The sequence below is a fragment of the Podarcis tiliguerta genome (genome assembly GCF_965153285.1).
Source record: "Podarcis tiliguerta genome assembly, chromosome: 14".
Classification (NCBI taxonomy): domain Eukaryota; kingdom Metazoa; phylum Chordata; class Lepidosauria; order Squamata; family Lacertidae; genus Podarcis; species Podarcis tiliguerta.
In genome coordinates, this window is record NC_139547.1 from 10655348 (window position 1) to 10673690 (window position 18343).

At 40.3% G+C, this 18343-nt stretch overlaps 1 protein-coding gene across 17 annotated transcripts in view; it reads right to left on the reverse strand.

Moving 5' to 3' along the window:
* MYO9A (myosin IXA) overlaps positions 1–18343 on the reverse strand; it is a 140834-nt gene that overhangs the window by 110575 nt on the left and 11916 nt on the right. The window lies entirely within an intron of this gene.

Genomic DNA, 18343 nt, shown 5'->3' on the forward strand with positions numbered 1-18343 from the left:
GGAGCGCAACGGGAACTCACGCTGCGCTCTGAAGGCTTCAGGGATAGCCACCTAAAGCCTCCGGAGCGGAGCAGGAGGTTCCACTGCGCTCCGGAGGCTTCGGGTTCCTTTCGCTGAAGCCAGGAGAGCAAGACTTTGAACCGCTGACCTTCTGATCGGCAAGCTCAGTGGTTTAACCCACAGTGGTTTAACCCACAGTGCCACCCGCGTCCCAATGCCCACCCGCGTCCCAATAGAAGGTAGCTCGCCCTTAAACTACAGCTTAGGGCTCCTTTACTTAAGAAGCTCCTTCTTAAGTAAGTAAGCAAACCGATATATTGAGAACATGGACTGTGCACATCCTGGCTAAACAGCATTTCCTTTAGCGCTTTTCCACTCATAATTTATTTGCCTTCAACTGTCTCTGCTTCAATTTCAAAAGATGTCACTGTGAACAGAAAGCTGAGTTTGTGGCAAAGCAACAATGCACGAGGCATATATACAGTGCACTTACATTTGTAAATTACTTCTCATATATTTGAGCAAATCATGAAACAGTCCTGTTATATTGGCCAGTGTTATTCCAATTTACTGATGGCAAGCTGTAGGAATAGTGACTTAAGGCCATACTGGTGAGTTTAAGCCTGGAGTTCTGCAGCTAAACTAGAGATTGGCAAGCTCCAATTCTGAGCCAGTATAGTACCTCAAATCACTTCATCACAAGCACAACTCAAGCCAGACATGAATACCAAGTCAGACCATCAGTCCATCTCACAAAAAGGATATACTTATTGTTCACAAGAGAAAATGCTTCCATTGTCAAAGGACTTCTGCCTCACAGGACACTCAGCACATGACTTCCAAGAACAGATGCATAGTATCATATGGTTTTGCTTGCTTTTTAAAAACTGGGTGGTTAGGATTTTTCGATAGCACATTTATTCAAACCATTAATGATTGATTATGCTGCTGGGCACATTATTATGCATTTGGGCCTTAAAACAGATCATTTCATACTAAAGTACAGTACTAGGATTAACAAAACAATTTCGCTGGTATCATTGCTTCCCAAAGGTTTTTTTTCTATTTTTTTTCTTTGCTACATCTATTCCTTAAAGTTGAGGTTGGAGACATTTCTTTTGTTGACTTTGGGTCTTAAATACTTAAACTGCAATGGGGTAATCTTTCAATGTATTCATAATATTTCTCTTACAATATCAAGACACAGATACTCAGATTTCCATTTCATAGGCTGAAACTACAAGTGCCGCCATAGCAAAAACATCAAAGCTATGAAGCAAACAAAAGTTAGAACTGGAAATAATTTTTCACCATATAATCCCAACATTGTCATTTTATCGTTTTCTGTAACAATGTGGAGTTGAGTTACACCCTGCCTGCCAAGTATGTTGAGGTAACAAGACTTTTGGAAACATGATGAGATGTGACATGTATGTAAATCAAGTTACTATGATCAGCTTGAGTTCAGTGGTTTAAGAATTTGGGAAATTTTGTCTGTTGTCTGAACAGCATTTGGGTCAAAGATTTTTATGCTCTTTGGCTTCCTTCATGCTCTACTTTGTTATTCTGAGGATGATGGTGGTGACTACTACAGTATTTAGACCATTTTTCAAAGGTTTAGTGCAAGTGAAAAGCTTTCCTTTCAGGCTTTGAACAAGTGATGGAAACTTCAGGCCCATGGGCCAGGAGTGTCCCTCCAGCCATCTCCCTAAGGCCACACCTCCTCTCCAGCCCTATGCACCCTCCTTAAGTGCTTTTGCCCAGCTGGAATTTGTCTGTGAACCATGTTTGCCTGAAAGGAAGATGGAGAAAAGGAGGGAGGTACATGCAAATTATTAAGAGGTTTCGTTACAACCAAGTGGTATATATATTTAGTTTCATTATAATCAAGTGGCATATATATTTCGTTAAATAAATATGTATAGTATACACAAACAAAGCCCCTGATTATTTGTGTTTGTTTGGAATGTAGCCTAGTCTACAAAAGAAAGAGTCACATCGATTGCTCCATCCACTTTTGGCCTCTGGCTCCGCCTACCACTGACAGGGCAGAACTAAGAAGAGAAGAAGAGAAGAGTTTGGATTTGATATCCCGCCTTTCACTCCCTTTAAGGAGTCTCAAAGCGGCTAACATTCTCCTTTCCCTTCCTCCCCCACAACAAACACTCTGTGAGGTGAGTGGGGCTGAGAGACTGTGACTGGCCCAAGGTCACCCAGCAGCTGCATGTGGAGGAGCGGAGACGCGAACCCGGTTACCCAGATTACGTGACTACCGCTCTTAACCACTACACCACACTGGCTCTCCAACTAAGGCTTAAAAAGGTTCCCCACCTTTGCTCTAAAGCAGAGGCGAATTCGTTTACTTTGCCCTTTTTTCTGGCTATTCTATATCTAAGGGCTGATCAATATACCCAAAATTATGATGCATTTATTTACAAGTTATAGTCTGCCTTTCAATCAAATGATTCTCAAAGCAGTTTACAAGCAGTTTTGGTTGAAATACCAAACACACACCCACACCCACACCCCCCTTGGTCCTTTTCATACACCACTTAGTATTCTGGACAGGGCCAGGCTGTTTTCCTTCAGGGGCAACTAGGAGCTTAAAGAGTCTTCCTTATGGAAGTGAGGATGAAAACCAACTTCCTGCAGATTCCCTTGATCTAACGGATGGGGCCAGGATGGTGTTCCTATATCATTTAAATGCACTGTGCCTATTTGCAAGCACTAGTACACTCTGAGACACTCCAGAATTTGCCCTCTAGATTACCAGAGTCAACTTTGTTCAATGCTATATTTTAATGTTTGTGTAACATTTATACGTATAAACCACTTAAGTGCCTATTTTAGCATTAAGTGGTATACAAATTAAACAGCAACCAGCTGAAAATATTAATTGCTCAAATGTTTGAATTGTGCTGCTCAATACTTTTGGAACCTAGGGAAAGGCAACAGTGAAGAGTGACTTAATGCCAAAGTTAGTGTGGTAGTGGTGAGGGTCAAATGCTGGGAAATTTAGCCTACTGTTTTTAAAAATTATATTCACTTCATTTCACCAGCAGAATTAGGAACATTTAGCAGCACTTGACACAGCAGGCAACTGCCGGAGGAAAAAGAACAGAACAAGCGATCCATTCAGTGGGCAGTCTGTTCTGTCACAGTCCACTAGTAATGGATCAGTCATAGGGCAGATGCTACCTCTCAGCCTCAGATGCTTGGCTTCTTGGATATTTGTCAGTTTCAGAAGAGAGCCCTGAAGATTTTCTAGTAAGATGGGCATTCAGAACTACCGTGCAAATTGAAGCACAAAGGTTTTTATTTTTCCATTTTGCAATTCTGCAAGAATGCAATGGTTCATGCTTATCATATACAAAATCCTGGTCCATCTGTCCACAGAAAGCTTGCCTGCACCTATACTAGTTTTTATTCAGTGTTAGGTGAATGTTTTTATTCTCTCAGGCCTTTTAATGTTCTTAATGGTGCTTTATTTTTGTTTTATGATTGAACAGTATTTTATCTTATAACTGCTTTTATATTTATCATTGTAAACTATGCTGGAAACTTCGACTGAATGATGGTATAAAATAAAAATAAAAAGGCACCAACAAATACATTTTTTTGTAATCAAACATATCTAAGCCAAACCTTTCTGCAAGTGAGCAACTGACTCCCAAGTTCTTTGTGCTGAAGTTTGAAGAAGACAAGAAACAGCAGCAGAATCCTTCAGTTTCTTCCTTTTTCCCAGCACAAATGCAACATAAAAGCCAAGGCATAAAAGCCAAAAAAGCTACCGTATGTCCCCAAAAAAGCAGGAAGGCAGAACCTGCATCCTGCAACAGTCCACCTCATAACTGTCACATACTCCCTACTCATGAGGATTCAGGGACTCGCAGATCTGTCTGTTTTCCAGTGAGGTGGCCAAACTGCAGTATCTGAAGCAGAACAAGACTACTGTAATGCCAGAGAGGCAAACAGAAGTCAATTTTAGGCAGGCAATCCAGGAAGAGACAGTAAATGTGCTGGGGGAGGACAGAAGAGAACAGACACGGGTTGCAGGACTATCAGAAACATGGGGAGGGGAAAAGATTCGCAGGGCACAAAATCGAAGCAGGAACATGCAGGAGTGAAAAGGAGAATTTATGAATTGCAGCATGCCTGTTGCTGCACAAAAGCATCTGCTAACAGGAAGGGGAAATTTATATATAGACAGGAAAGGGCAGTGACCAATCACAGTGTGAAGAGGTGTAACAAGGCAAAGAACTGGCAAAGCTACTTGGGCCCCAGGAGGCCCATGTTTTTCCACGCAGATATAGTGTATCAAGGAACAAGACAACAACCTAGTGGCAGAAAGCAGTTGTTTTGAGTATGCCTATGGCCAATGAGCCCAACAATAGCAGGATATATTTCAAGCTACTGTATTTTCTACTTCGTCTATTTTTTTAAATAGACCAGTAGTTTAAATTGGTATGTTATGCTAAATTAAAAAGGTTGTCTTTAAAAGGCGGTACAACAATTTCTCAATGTAACTCAGACTGAAAAACAGAATGACACCAGTACAGATTTTCAGGAGCAGTCCCCCCCCCCCCCCACTTTTTTAAGAACAAGAACAAGAACCCAACTTCAATCTTCAACACTAGCCTGACTTTTCAAAGAAGCTTAGCCAGCATATGTCAGAGGCTACAAGCATTTTTTCCTTGTAGTACAGAAGCTACTTCCCCTTATTACCGTGCTGGCACCAATCTTTATGCTGCATCAGTAATTGTATAATTGTACAATTTGTGGAGAGGGAGGCAGTTTGTTCCAACTGTGTTCTGTTTTAATCTTCTAGGCATTGTATACTAGCAAATGAAATGGTAAAACTAACTTGACTGGATTGCAGAAGTGCTTTGACCATTTCACTTTGAAGGAAGCCCAAGCTAACAACACAGCTAGTGGACTGTACTAAAGGTCCATGTAACTCCACTGTCCTGCTGCTCACAGCAGGCAAAAAGATGCTTCCGGGAAGTGCACATGAAGGGCAAGAATACAATAGTCTTTTAGCAACTGGTACTGTTTTTAACTTCTGACTTTTATTGGTAATTTAAATTTAGTTTTTATATTTTTGTAAACTGCTTATAGGTTTTTACAATGAAGTGGTGTACAAATTTTGTCAACTAGAACAAAATATTGCCTCTAACATGGTGGTTGTATATACTTATCACAGTTAATAGCTGTTGATGGATCTGTCTTCTTCCATTAATTTGTCTATTTCCCCTTTAAAGCCTCTCAGCTGGTGGCCTTTAATGCAGAGACAGTAAATTCCAGAAATAACGCTTTGCGGTGAAGTGCTTTATCTGCCATGAAATTAGCAATCAATTTCATTGAATGACCACAGTTCTTCTGACTTTCAAGTATTATGGGGAAAATGAGAAAAAAAATCTATCCACTTTCTATAAACCATGCAATTTTTTATACCCTCTACATTTATAACACAGCACTAAGAGCAATTGTTGCTTAGTGAGAAGTTTTTCTTCCTATAGGTGACAAAAAAAGAAACCCCTGTCTCATTTCCTCGAACTAGTTTGAGAAAGTACAAGACAACCAAGTACAGATTAAAATGAAATTAAACACATAAAGCAGAATTTAATTGCAATTTCAAATTTCCCAGCTGAATTTAGATTGTATTAGTTTAAACTGGAACTTTGTGTGCCTTCCTTTTCTTCATTCACTTATCTTTTTTCATCCAACATCTGCCTGCAGTATGTTACATCCCACACATATCCCCCATATTCCTGGAGAAGGAAGCACATGTGAGGGATGTATAATATGCCTTATTACAAACAGAGCAGCTTGCACATTACATATTTTTAACACAGCATGGGCTTCAACCCCAAAGCAAAGCCTTGCATGAGCCGTATGCGGTTCTGACGTCAAATAACTGAACCACATAAGAACTAAAAATACTGCTGTTGGTAACGGAATAGTTAACATGTAACATGTAACCATGACTAAGCATGAATAAATGAGCATGTGGGTAAAAATTGCAGCCACTATGCTCCCCCCCCCCCTCCAGTCTTGCTGCTTCTCTACCTAGAGCTAAGCCATAATTTGGCTTAGTGGTACATCTGAAGCAAGACTCATGGTTTTGCTCCAGCAAAGAACAGGCTGTAGCCAAGATTTGTTCTTGGCTTACTGCTCATGGTTTGTCTGCAACAGTATAAACCACCAGCTTTGTTTCATTCATAATGTTAAGCCAAACCATGGCTTAGCTTTAGGTAGTGCAGCAACAGCAAGAGCAGCAGAGGAACAAAGCCAGGACAATTATTGCTGTGAGGTATATATATGCTCATTCACTCATACTTAGCCATGGTTTGGTTTAGTATTATGGCCCAGAATGTAACCCCCACATAAGTGTGGGGGGGAATGTTTGTATACACAGCTCTGTGCCCGCTATGGTGGGTGGTACCAGCAAAAGCTGCCTAGATCAAGAGTGCTAGTGTATGGTGTAGCAAAAAAAGGTTGTGTTATCCTGAATGAAACTATTAGCTATCACCAATAAGCCAAATATGTAAGTAATCAGACTAATCGGAAAATACAAGTAACTGGCTTGTGACTTTGCACATGTTCTTTTTCACATCCCCAAATTTTGCTTTCCTGGCGATATATGCCTCTGTCAAGCTCCAACAGCATCTCTAATGGCATTTTTTTACTCTACTATGTGCTCTGGATTTGCAGCTTCAAAACATGAATTATTTTTTTCTTTTTCTTTAATGTCATATTTCAGTATTTCTAGCTAGTTCTGGAATGGGACCCTTACCTATTCATTTTGGATTGACTTGCTTGATATTCAATGCAAACGAGCACAAGGGTGATACTTCCTATGAGGGAGATAGGTGGTGTGGTCGTGGTGGTTATATACAGCAGACACATTGCTATAAAAAGACTGGTTTTGTAAATGCTACTGAACATTCTGATACATATACAAGACACAGAGTACCGAAATACTGTCAGTTCTCCAAAAACATGAGCCAGAAACTAAAAAGATTAAAACAGTACTGTCAAGAGCATTTTTTAAATGGTTTCTCGCAAGTACATTTTGGAGAGTGCAATAACTGCCTGTAATTTCAGGTGCCTGGTGTCAATGCCTGTGAGGGGAACACTCTACCTGACACCAATGCTGGAAGGGTCCATGGAGAGGGGAGTGGTGAGCACTTTGTTATTCAGCTACTATTGCTAATCCCTTCTAAACATATTTAGGGAAGTAGGTGTTGGATAAAGAGGATGTGTGACTAGTCAGTGGGAAATAAAAGGGGAGTAGCACTAGAGCAGTGTTCCCCAACTGGTAGGTCATGAAGCATGTGTAAGTGGGCTGCAGGCTTTATAAGGAAACCCAAAATAATTATTGCTTGTAATCCTTAACTGGTATGATAAACCCCTCTTCCATTTTTTTTTTTGTTGGCATATTATAATGATGTGCTGACACTTGTAACCCAACTTCAGAAAGGCTCAAGTCTTATATTTTAACACTTGGGGACCACCTTCTGGTTCAAGAGCTAAGGTTCAAATTCTATGTAACAATAGGTAAAAAACCCCGTAAAGGACCCCTGGACAGCTAAGTCCAGTCAAAGGCGACTATGGGGTTGCTTTCAGGCCAAGGGAGCCGGCATTTGTCCACAGATAGCTTTCCGCGTCATGTGGCCAGCATGACTAAACCACTTCTGGTGCAACAGGGCACCATGACAGAAATCAGAGCACACGGAAACACTGTTTACCTTCCCACCACAGCGATATCTATTTATCTACTTGCACTGGCATGCTTTTGAACTGCTAAGTTGGCAGGAGTTGGGACAGAGCAACGGGAGCTCAACCTGTCATGGGGATTCGAACTGCCAACCTTCCGATCGGCAAGCCCAAGAGGCTCAGTGGTTTAGACCCCAGCGCCACCCACATCCCTCATGTGACAATAAATCAATGGGTCGCTATACTAAGTAAATTTGGATTTGTGGGTTGCCATACCAAAAAGGTGGGAACTGGAGAAACCATGAAGGGTTCAAAGTCTTCACTACTGAGCAGTGAGTCACTGTTGGGGAAAAAGTTGATCCTATGAATCAACAAAAACTTACCTTACCCTGTTTTTCATTCAGGGCCCTTAAAATGTTTGTAACTCTTTTCACATTCATTCCCCTGATGGCATGGCCAACTGGCATGGACACTACACATAATTGGTATGATGCATAATGTATTTGAACCTACAACACTCATCCCACATGCTCCATTGTTGGAAATAACGGAGAAGAGGGTAACAGAAACAAAATGCTGGGTCTACCCAAATATTATTTCAGTGAATTCTTCACTTTATGCAAAACATTTTTAAGCAACTTACATACATAATTAAAAGCCATCAAGTTTAGCAATAGAACAATAAAACCTAACCAAAGAGGGAGAAAGAAACAGCAAGAAACGTGATGCTCACCATCCCTCAAAAGTCTTAACCTTGCACCAAAAGGATATTAATATCTGCGTCATGCAGGCCTCACTAGGAGAGCATTCCATAGACAGGGGATCACAACCAAAAAGGCCCTGTGCTTTATTAGCACCCTCCAAACACTACTTCATATAGTTCCTTTTGATAAAACAGAGGAGAGCCTCTTTCAATTATTAGAAATGGGACTTGAAATATAGCCAGTTCTTAGCCATCTATCTTCCAGTGCATCTGTAGATGATATGGCTTTCTTGTATTATCCATTCCAATGAAACACTAGCAGTCCCAGCTTATATCAGTTGTTTAAGACAACTCAGAACTATTTTCTACTTGCTCATATGATAACTACTGTAAATGCGAATGACACAATAAATGATTTTGCTAAAAATAAGTGTATCTGAATCTATCAAACTAACCTAAATAAAAGGCAGATTTTATGTTTGTCTGAACTAGGAGTGTTCTAGGAAAAAATCCCAGCAAAGTAAGAGGCTCCGGATTTACCACATTTCATTATGGGATCATGTAGAAACAGTGATATCTCACATTTGAAATGGAGGAAGTACAGAGTTCCCTACAGACTGATGCAAGCATAAGAGAATCAATAATTGGTTGTGGCTGAAACACCCTGAAAGGTTCTTGTCTATGCAGAGGATTGTCATCTAGGAATAACTGAGACTATCTTTAAATCTATTATTAAATGTCCAGCATTTGAATGAAAATAAGGGACTACAAGTACAAGTTTGTTATGTTTCACAAATCAATTCTCTGGAGCCACAATTGCCCCAAGAGATTATTGCTGGAGTGGCAAGGCATTCACTAAACTATCACATCCACAGAATAAAGGTACCGATTGTGGTAAACCTAAAACATTGAAAAAAGAAACACAATGCACCATCCATTCTTTGTTTTCAGCGTTCAATGAATCCTGCTTAGAATTCTTAAAATAGAATGAGGGATTGTCTGGAATTTAGAAAATTCAATACAATTTTACTGCCCACAAAAACAAATGGGAGGAGTAGAAATAGAGTAAAAAAAAAAAAGAAAAGATAGAGGGGGCCAGGTTTATATGAAAACCCACTATGAAAACTGCAGCAGAACTGAAGAATGACTTAGATGCTTAAAATAAGATGAACACATTATTCCAAGAGAGAGAGAGACTGAAAATAATTATTAACTTGTCTTCCCTTTAAAAGATGGCTGCATCTCAGTAACTGTTCCCATATGACTCTTTAGTTTCACATGTACAGTACTCATTTGTCTACTCTTGGAGAATTTACTTCCTTTTAACCCCTGCCCTTCAAAATATTAGCCTGAAGGGTGGGGCTGCTATCAGTAATAAACAATTACAATTAACAGTACTTGGAATGAAACTGGTGCAAGTATCACTCAAATATACCCATTAGGCTATACAGTATATGACTTCTCTGGCCATGGAAAGAAAGGCAGGTTTGCAAGCAACTCTTTACTTATGGGCCACAATAAGAGATTATAAATTAGCAACATTTTTAAGATAATGCACCTTGTTGTTTGAATATACTTTCAGAAGGAAAGCAATTTGTCTCGAACTAGCATAAAGAAGCTACCAGGGCAGGCTGAAAAAGTACAACTACTATATGCACTTTGATTTCTCTCTCTTTCCCTTTGAAGACATAAAGGATTACTAAATTAAAAGAATACTTGCAAATAAGAACAAATTCAGGGAAAGTGTTCTAATACTATATTTACTCGAATCTAATGCTCACCTTTTTTGGCCAAATTACGTTGCAAAAATTAAGGTGCGCATTAGATTCGATGGCACATTTACATTCGCCAGCAAATACTCTTTTTGGTTTCAAGGTTCTGAAAACTGAGGTGTGAATTAAATTCAATGGCGCATTGGACTTGAGTAAATAAAGTATGTACCAATTTCCAGAGGGGTAGCAGTTCTTGAACTTTTTTTTTGTAACACCTAATAATAATAATAATAATAATAATAATAATGCCTATCTGACTGAGTTGCCTCAGCCACTCTGGGTGGCTTTCAACAGTCTCTCTCAGCCTAAGGCATAGCTTCAAGTGTCCCTTATTTGAAGGGACAGTCCCTTATTCCAGTGCCATGTCCCGCTGCTGTCCCTTATTGATGGATGTCCCTTAAATGATGTCCCTTAAATTTCAAAGGAAGCAGCTCCTCTCCCTCCCTCCTTGCCGGCCAGGGAGGAGGAAAGCTCCAACTGTGTTGCTTGACTGTGTTGCTCACCCAATAAGAAGTCTAAGAACGACTGGGGGGTGGAGCTTGCATGCCTTGTGGGTGGCTAGTTAATGCAAGCTGAGGGGTTTTTTGAATGCTGGACGCCATTTTGTTGCACGTGCTGCTGCAAACTTTGCAGTGCAAAGCCAGGCCGGGGAGCCATCTTAAGTTGAGGCTGCATAGGCCTTGTGGTGCATGTGATTCAGATTCTATTCAGTTGAACCTCTGGTTACAAAGTTGGTTGGACAGTGTTCTCAAAGCTACCAGCATGAGTTTGACCAGACTGCAGGAGGACAGGAAGACTGGAGTGCCTGGCACAGGTGAGGGCGCAGGTCCCTTATTTTGGCTGCTGGTCCCTTATTTTCAAATCTGTAAATTGACAGCTATGGCTTAAGGTTACTATATTGTTGGAGTACAACTCCCATCATTCCTAGTCAGAATGGCCAGCGGTCAGGGATTATGTAAGTTGCAGTTTAATAACATTTTGACACTCTACGATTAAGAAAGGCTGTCTTAAAGACTAAATATATAATCAGATGTGTCAGATTCTTCATTGTTACTCCTAATATTCAGTGCCAGATGAAGCCATGCTGGTGTATCAACCCATAATTTTCTCATTAATAATGGTTTCAGCCAAATAACATTGAATTTGTATTAGGCTGCCAAGTCTATAGTTCTCTGGACCAGATGAAGGGTAGTACTCAAATTTAATAAATAAAACAAAACAAAATAAAAATTCAGTCCCTCTTCCAGCCATCTGATAACAATAGCCTATGCATTTTTGTTAATTGATAACTATGGACAAAAAATACAATGCTGGAGATCTGCCACCAATAAGCATGTTGATTTTGTGTTTTATTTATGCGAAATATTTATCTAAGGGTTACCAAATACCATAGTGGTTCATAAAAAACCCCACAATAAATAACAATGTTTTCCAAAAAAGGAATCCAGTACTGTACTGCCCATGAGTCAACTAACCCTTCTGGGAAAGCATACAGAAATAGCAGAGTTATTAGTATCAGATGAAAGGTGTACCTGTACCATATTGGAGTCTGTCTAACTTCAATGGGCAATGTGCTCTACAAGGCAGGAGCTACTGGTGATTGTAATGCACTGTGCTAGATGCTGTAGTTTTAGAGACATGCAGTGGATCATTTGAAGGAAGTTTATGGACCACTGGTGGTCCACAGACCAAAGTTTGGGAACTCCTGACCTAGTGTCTAGGAAGATGGCCTGTAGTCCATCCAAGACACGCATGATGAAAATAAAAAAGAACATTACCGAGGGTGAGAAAATGAATAGATATACAATAAAAGGCACAGAAATTTGCAAGAGTACAGTGGCTCAGAAAAGACCTTGCCAAAAAATAAATTGATTTAAGAAATATATTGAAGGAGATGTGGTAAGGTTGTGCATAGGAGGCAATACAGTATGAAAATGGCAATTTACTGGAAAGCAGAATTACAAATTTAGCATTATGTTTTATTTCAAAATCCTTTAACAACAAATGAGAAATTTTTCATACTGACAGTAAATTGGAATTTGTCAGTGCTCTGCTATTCCTTTGTTTGCTCCAACTAGTAATTTAAAGGAAACACTGCTAGATGGTCTAATTGACCCTATCCTTGTCTCTCTCTGTTGGTGTCTATAATTAGACAAAACTCAGCACAACACACCACCCAAAACAGGCCCTTTTCAGAGCCACACCCAATCCACTACTGCCAGTTTCAGATTTTCTTCCTTCTCAATACACGAATAAAGTTTTATGTGATTCAACGAAGCGAATATTCAAAGCACTTTATTTCTTCAAATACTGCCACAAATACAGCATTAATGACGAAAACAGAATTTTAAAAGCTACATTTCATACTTTCATCTGTTCCAACACTCCTACAGAAGCCATCTACAACCACGACAAGAACACTTGCAAAACTTGCAATACTTTTGTGTAAATTAACATATCTATTTAAATAAAGATAGCTTTTTAAAAGGAATAAAAAAATTAATATCACATAACAGCAGAAATGAGATATAGGCAGCTTTAATCTTAGTAATGTATAACCAACGTAGTGTTTTTGTGCAGAAACTAAATTGCATTTAAGTCAGAAATTGACAACTGATAGCATGTGAGTCCGATTCAGCCCCAAATCAACTTGATCTGTGCTCTAGTAGCACCACTTTTTAATCAGATGAATTGAAAAGAATGCAGATTGATTGAAGGAAGAGACTATGGAGTAGAGGGAATGTGTGTCAAATCTGAAGTAAAATATGACATTCAAAGTTACCATGACAGTTTGGGCCCACTTTTCTGATCTAAGAAAATTAAATGCAGCTGACAATGTTCGGCATTTAAGGGGTGGGGGAACAAATCAACACACATGTATGATGAGACTTGGAAACTGGAATATGAGAAGGATCTCAGGATTCTAAGTTGTGGTGTTGTGATAGGTGCACTGCATACTAGGATTTGTAGTTAAAAAAAAGATATGATGGAAATGAAAGAGTGATGTAGAAATGAAAGCACAGCAGTACACAAGCCATATTGGGATACAGTGGTACCTTGGGTTAGACGCTTCAGGTTACAGACTCGGCTAACCCAGAAATAGTACCTCGGGTTAAGAACTTTGCTTCAGGATGAGAACAGAAATTGCAACGCAGCGGCGTAGCGGCAGCGGGAGGCCCCATTAGCTAAAGAGGTACCTCAGGTTAAGAACAGTTTCAGGTTAAGAACGGACCTCCAGAACGAATTAAGTTCTTAACCCGATGTACCACTGTACTGCATTGTAGCCAATTTTAGTCATACTTAGAGCAGACCCACTGAATGTAATGAGCATAACTAACGTAGCAGAACCTTTCATTTCAATGGTTGTTTGAGTAAAACCTAGGTGACACAACCAACTGTCTCCTCTCTCACACTATCACCACCTCAGAGTTTCTCACTCCAAAATCATCAGATATGCCGATATCCAAACAGCAAAACAACTGGAACAACTTAGTCAAGCAATCTGTTGTGCTACAGTGAAGTTAGACCTCCAAAATAAAATTTCATCTTTACTCCCAATATCATATTGAATAATTATGACAATGAATATTTCTTTAAAAGTCAGAATAAACTTCTAGATCACTGCCAGTTCACACGACTTGGCCTTAGTCCTAAAGCATTACCGTACAAACAGCCTCATCTCATCTAACTAAATCTTGTATTTAGCATTCAAATTAGAATTGCACTTACATGATGAATTTACTGATATTACCAGAAATTCAATTTCAGTAGGAGTTAGGGAAACTGGAGGATCTTTACTTGAGAATGTAAACCAGTGGCATAATTCAGTTGACCTACCATGATCTGTTTTGGAACTAAGTTTATGCCTAGCAGAGCTTTCTCTTAAAAATATTGCTACAACAAATGATTGCAGAAGAGGATAATTGGCACCATACTCATATGTAAAAAATAATATATGTGAAGCATAAATTAACTTAAGTACAAATTAGCTGGTGTCAATAACAAAATGAAAATTGCAGTTCAAATTATTCTGCATATTCTAGCAGCAGTTTTCCAGCAGTAATGGGACTGCATTCTTCCATGATTATGTCATTCACTACTCCACACACAAAGTTCTATGGCATGCATCCAATGAATACAAACCACTGTGATACTGAAAGAAACAGTCTAAAACCCACCACATTTTGAATCATAGTGTTTGGGGCTGACAGACATCTTTGAAGTCAGACCCCAGCCCTTAAACAAGACCAGTACAGTATATTGAAACCATAGCTGATAGTTATCTCAGAAACTGTTAACAAACTGTGCAGTCTGGCAAAAGCAGCTCTATAACCTCCTTTGGTAATTAATTCTTCTTCTAAATTAAATCTGTCCAGACAAGTTTCTTCCCTATATCTCAACTTAACCAGTTGAGATCAGCGAAGATTATCACCTCCATAAAATTTTCCTCCCATGAGTATGCATTGAAAATGATTCCTCATGGAGAAAGATTATACTGGCTGAAATTTGTTATCTAAAGAAAGTCACACACACAAGAGGACAGGCAGGAAGCTAATATCCTGCTTGTGCATACTTCCTGAAAAATCCATTTAGATGACCAATCTCAACTTAAAACCCCTCCCTTCAACATAAGCCTTGATGAGAAACATGCAAGCAATACTCTCATCAACACATTATAAAAGCTTGCATAGAGTAAAAGGGGTACATGTCAAAGGACTTAAGGAAGCAGGGGTGCCAACTTTAATGAAATATTGGGGAGCAGGTAAGCCCCACATAATCGATTACAAGACACACACATCATTTGAATGGCAATGCCCATCAACGGGGCCCCCCTCAAATATCTTATTTGTGGGGGCAAAGGGATCTTGGCTCCTAGGAGTTGGCTCCTATGCTAGGAAGGTAGACATTAACTTTAGCATTCAGCACAACAGTATAGCTGAAAAATAGACCCCAGATGAAACATGAACTGACGCAAAAAATCCAAGGCATGTACAACCATTTGAGAGACAAATGATCATAGGCCTGCCAACACCATTATGTCCCCCACAGCAAATAAACCTACAAATGGAAGGTGTGACATCCTGGGAGCAGAACAGTTGATTAATGCACACAGTGGGAAGGTGAGTGAGCTGGAAGAAATTAAAAAGCACAAGAGGTAGACACACAAATATACATGCTCCCTGACCAGCACTCAGAAGCAGCAACCATCCCATCCATACTGCTACCAACAAGCATCCCCTCTCTTCTTATACGGATGTAGGCATCCATCACTCTAAGATCTGCACAAAATAGCACACAAGTACTGCCATATCAGCAGAACTGAACGATGGCGCACTCTGTGTGCTGCTACACCAACTTAACACACTACTCAGGGAGCGCTGGGTCTTTTTAGAATACTGCCACTCAGTCATGGCATCAGTTTATCACTGCTCCAAAACAAAACAAAATGGACAAAAGGCCAGAAACATATGCATGGTGTGAAGAGGTAGATAATGAGTGTGCAGCATATTACAGGCTAGGCTCACTGGAGACAACAAAGAGTATTGGCCTGACTGTAATTGCTGCCTTTGGCTGTGTTATCAGTACTTATAGACTCCCTCTATAACAAGAAACATGAAATCTAATCCCTCTGCTACTGAACTTCATTACCTTCTCCTACTGCCTTTACACATCTCTATTTACATTAAGAAAAGAGCAAACAACTTTTCTGGAGCAAATCAACCTTGAACAATCTAAGGAGAACGAATGACAAAGTATACAAGGATAGGGAATTGAATCCAGATATTCAGTTTTATATCTGCTACACACTAACCAACGAATGGCCTCAATATCACAAAGAGTGAATGCTGCTGTTCCCATCACGGCAGTTTTGCTTGCTGTGCTGATCATGATCTACAGCACTGGTCTTCAACTGATGGGTTGGGACTCACTACTGGGACAAAGGTGATCAAACCAGCAGCATTACCATCATAAAAATATAAAGGGGGGGAGGTCTCCAAGTGCATATTTTGGTTAAAGGTGGGTCCTAGGTCTTGAAAAGCTAAAGAATCTAGAATGGGAACAGGCTGTTCTTCCCAAAGCATCATCATTTTTGCAATCTTTCAATAGTGTGACCCTGACTCTGATGGAAAAGCCCAGTGTATATTCATCACCCCACCATGAAAACAAAAAAATCAAGTGCCACCTGGCTCTCCTAAGTTTGCCTGCACAATCCGCAAGTAGTGAGGGGAAAGTAGTTATAGTTAGCATCATGCTTTATTAAAAAAACAACAATCTGTCAGGAATTCTAACTCATGCACCAATAAAGTATCATGTTCTAGGTCAATACCTCCTGAATACTGAATCCTTTTGAGGACACTTACTTCTTCTTTCCCATCCTTTCCAACATTACTAAGCAGTTGGAAGAAGCTGGGACAAAGGGTGAAAAAGGAGCTGTGAATGGAGGGGAGCACTTTCCTCATCCTTTGGACCCCCTGGGAAACTCAACAAACCTCCTGTACCTGGAACTGGGTGTGGAGAGTGCAGCTGAATGATTAATTTCTATACCACATAATATATTAAAAATATCTCTAAGGGGTGTACAAAAAAGAAGCATCAGCAGCCAATAATTTAAAAAATCAAAATAACATTGGTGTAAAAGGAGCCAGCTATGGAAATTCTGTAAAGCCACCTCTTTTAAAGATGCTGAACACTTCTAGAAAAAAGCTGGTCTTGCTTATATTAGACAGATGACACAGCAATAAAACAGGAATGGGTTTCCAGAAGGTTTATTCAAGGAAGCCGTATCCAAGAGTGCATTTAAATGGGCATGAGGCCACTAGCTAAGTAACATGGGCAGTAGCTTCAGTATGCCATGCCTCTATTATGATGAATCTCAGAGGTTTAGTTAAATAAAGGAGCCAGCAGTTATTTCAAAATAGAGTTATGTTTTTACTAGAAGGACAGCTTTAAAAGAATTTTCAGCAACATTGAGGAAACATGTTCATTGACTTTAGGATGGGTTCTGATAATTATGTTGATCCTAGGGTATACAGTGGTACCTCTAGATGCGAACGGGATCCATTCCGGAGTCCCATTCGCATCCTGAAGCGAACGCAACCCGCGTCTGTGCAGGTCGCGATTCGCCGCTTCCGCGGATGCGCATGACGTCATTTTGAGCGTCTGCGCATGCGGCGAAACCCAGAAGTAGCGTGTTCCATTACTTCCAGGTCACCGCGGAGCGCAACCCGAAAATGCTCAACCCGAAGCTACTTCAACCTGACGTATGACTGTAGTTCTCTCTCGAGAGCACTCTGTCAAATTTGAACATGTGTAGTCAGTCTAGGATACAATTATGTGGGTGCTTTCTTCTAAAATCAACAGTAGTCAGCTGCACAATTCTGTGCAGGATGCATCTCCAGGCATTTTCTCTAACTTTAGTAGTCTATATAACACATTGCGTTCTCAGCATATAAAGAATGGTTGCATTACCTTCACAAAGCAATAGAAGCCCATAAGTAAGCAAAGTTCCTAAATCAGGCATGTTCCAAGTCTGATTCGGGGGCCTAATTTGGCCCGCTGGTCAGTTTAATCCAGCCCCTGTGGCAGTTCATTTCCTGGGGTAAAATCCTAAAAAAAACCTCCACAACTTCAGTTCTAAGAAAAAGTCAACAACCTGGGGTAAACTCATAAAAAGCTCAACTACTTCAAAGGTCAACAACTTTGGTTGGCCCTTTGGTAGGCCCTCACAGCCTTTCACTTCATCAAATCTGCCCCTCTTTGGAAAAAAGTTTGGACAACATTGTAGATGAATTGTCTTGGGTGAGTCTAACCATCTCACAATGAAACAGAAAGTCCTGATTTAGCCTTGCTTCGAGTGATAAGGTAAAGGTAAAGGTACCCCTGCCCGTACGGGCCAGTCTTGACAGACTCTAGGGTTGTGCGCCCATCTCACTCAAGAGGCCGGGGGCCAGCGCTGTCCGGAGACACTTCTGGGTCACGTGGCCAGCGTGACAAAGCCGCATCAGGCGAGCCAGCGCAGCACACGGAAAAGCCGTTTACCTTCCCGCTAGTAAGCGGTCCCTATTTATCTACTTGCACAAGGGGGTGCTTTCGAACTGCTAGGTTGGCAGGCGCTGGGACTGAGCGACGGGAGCGCACCCCGCCGCGG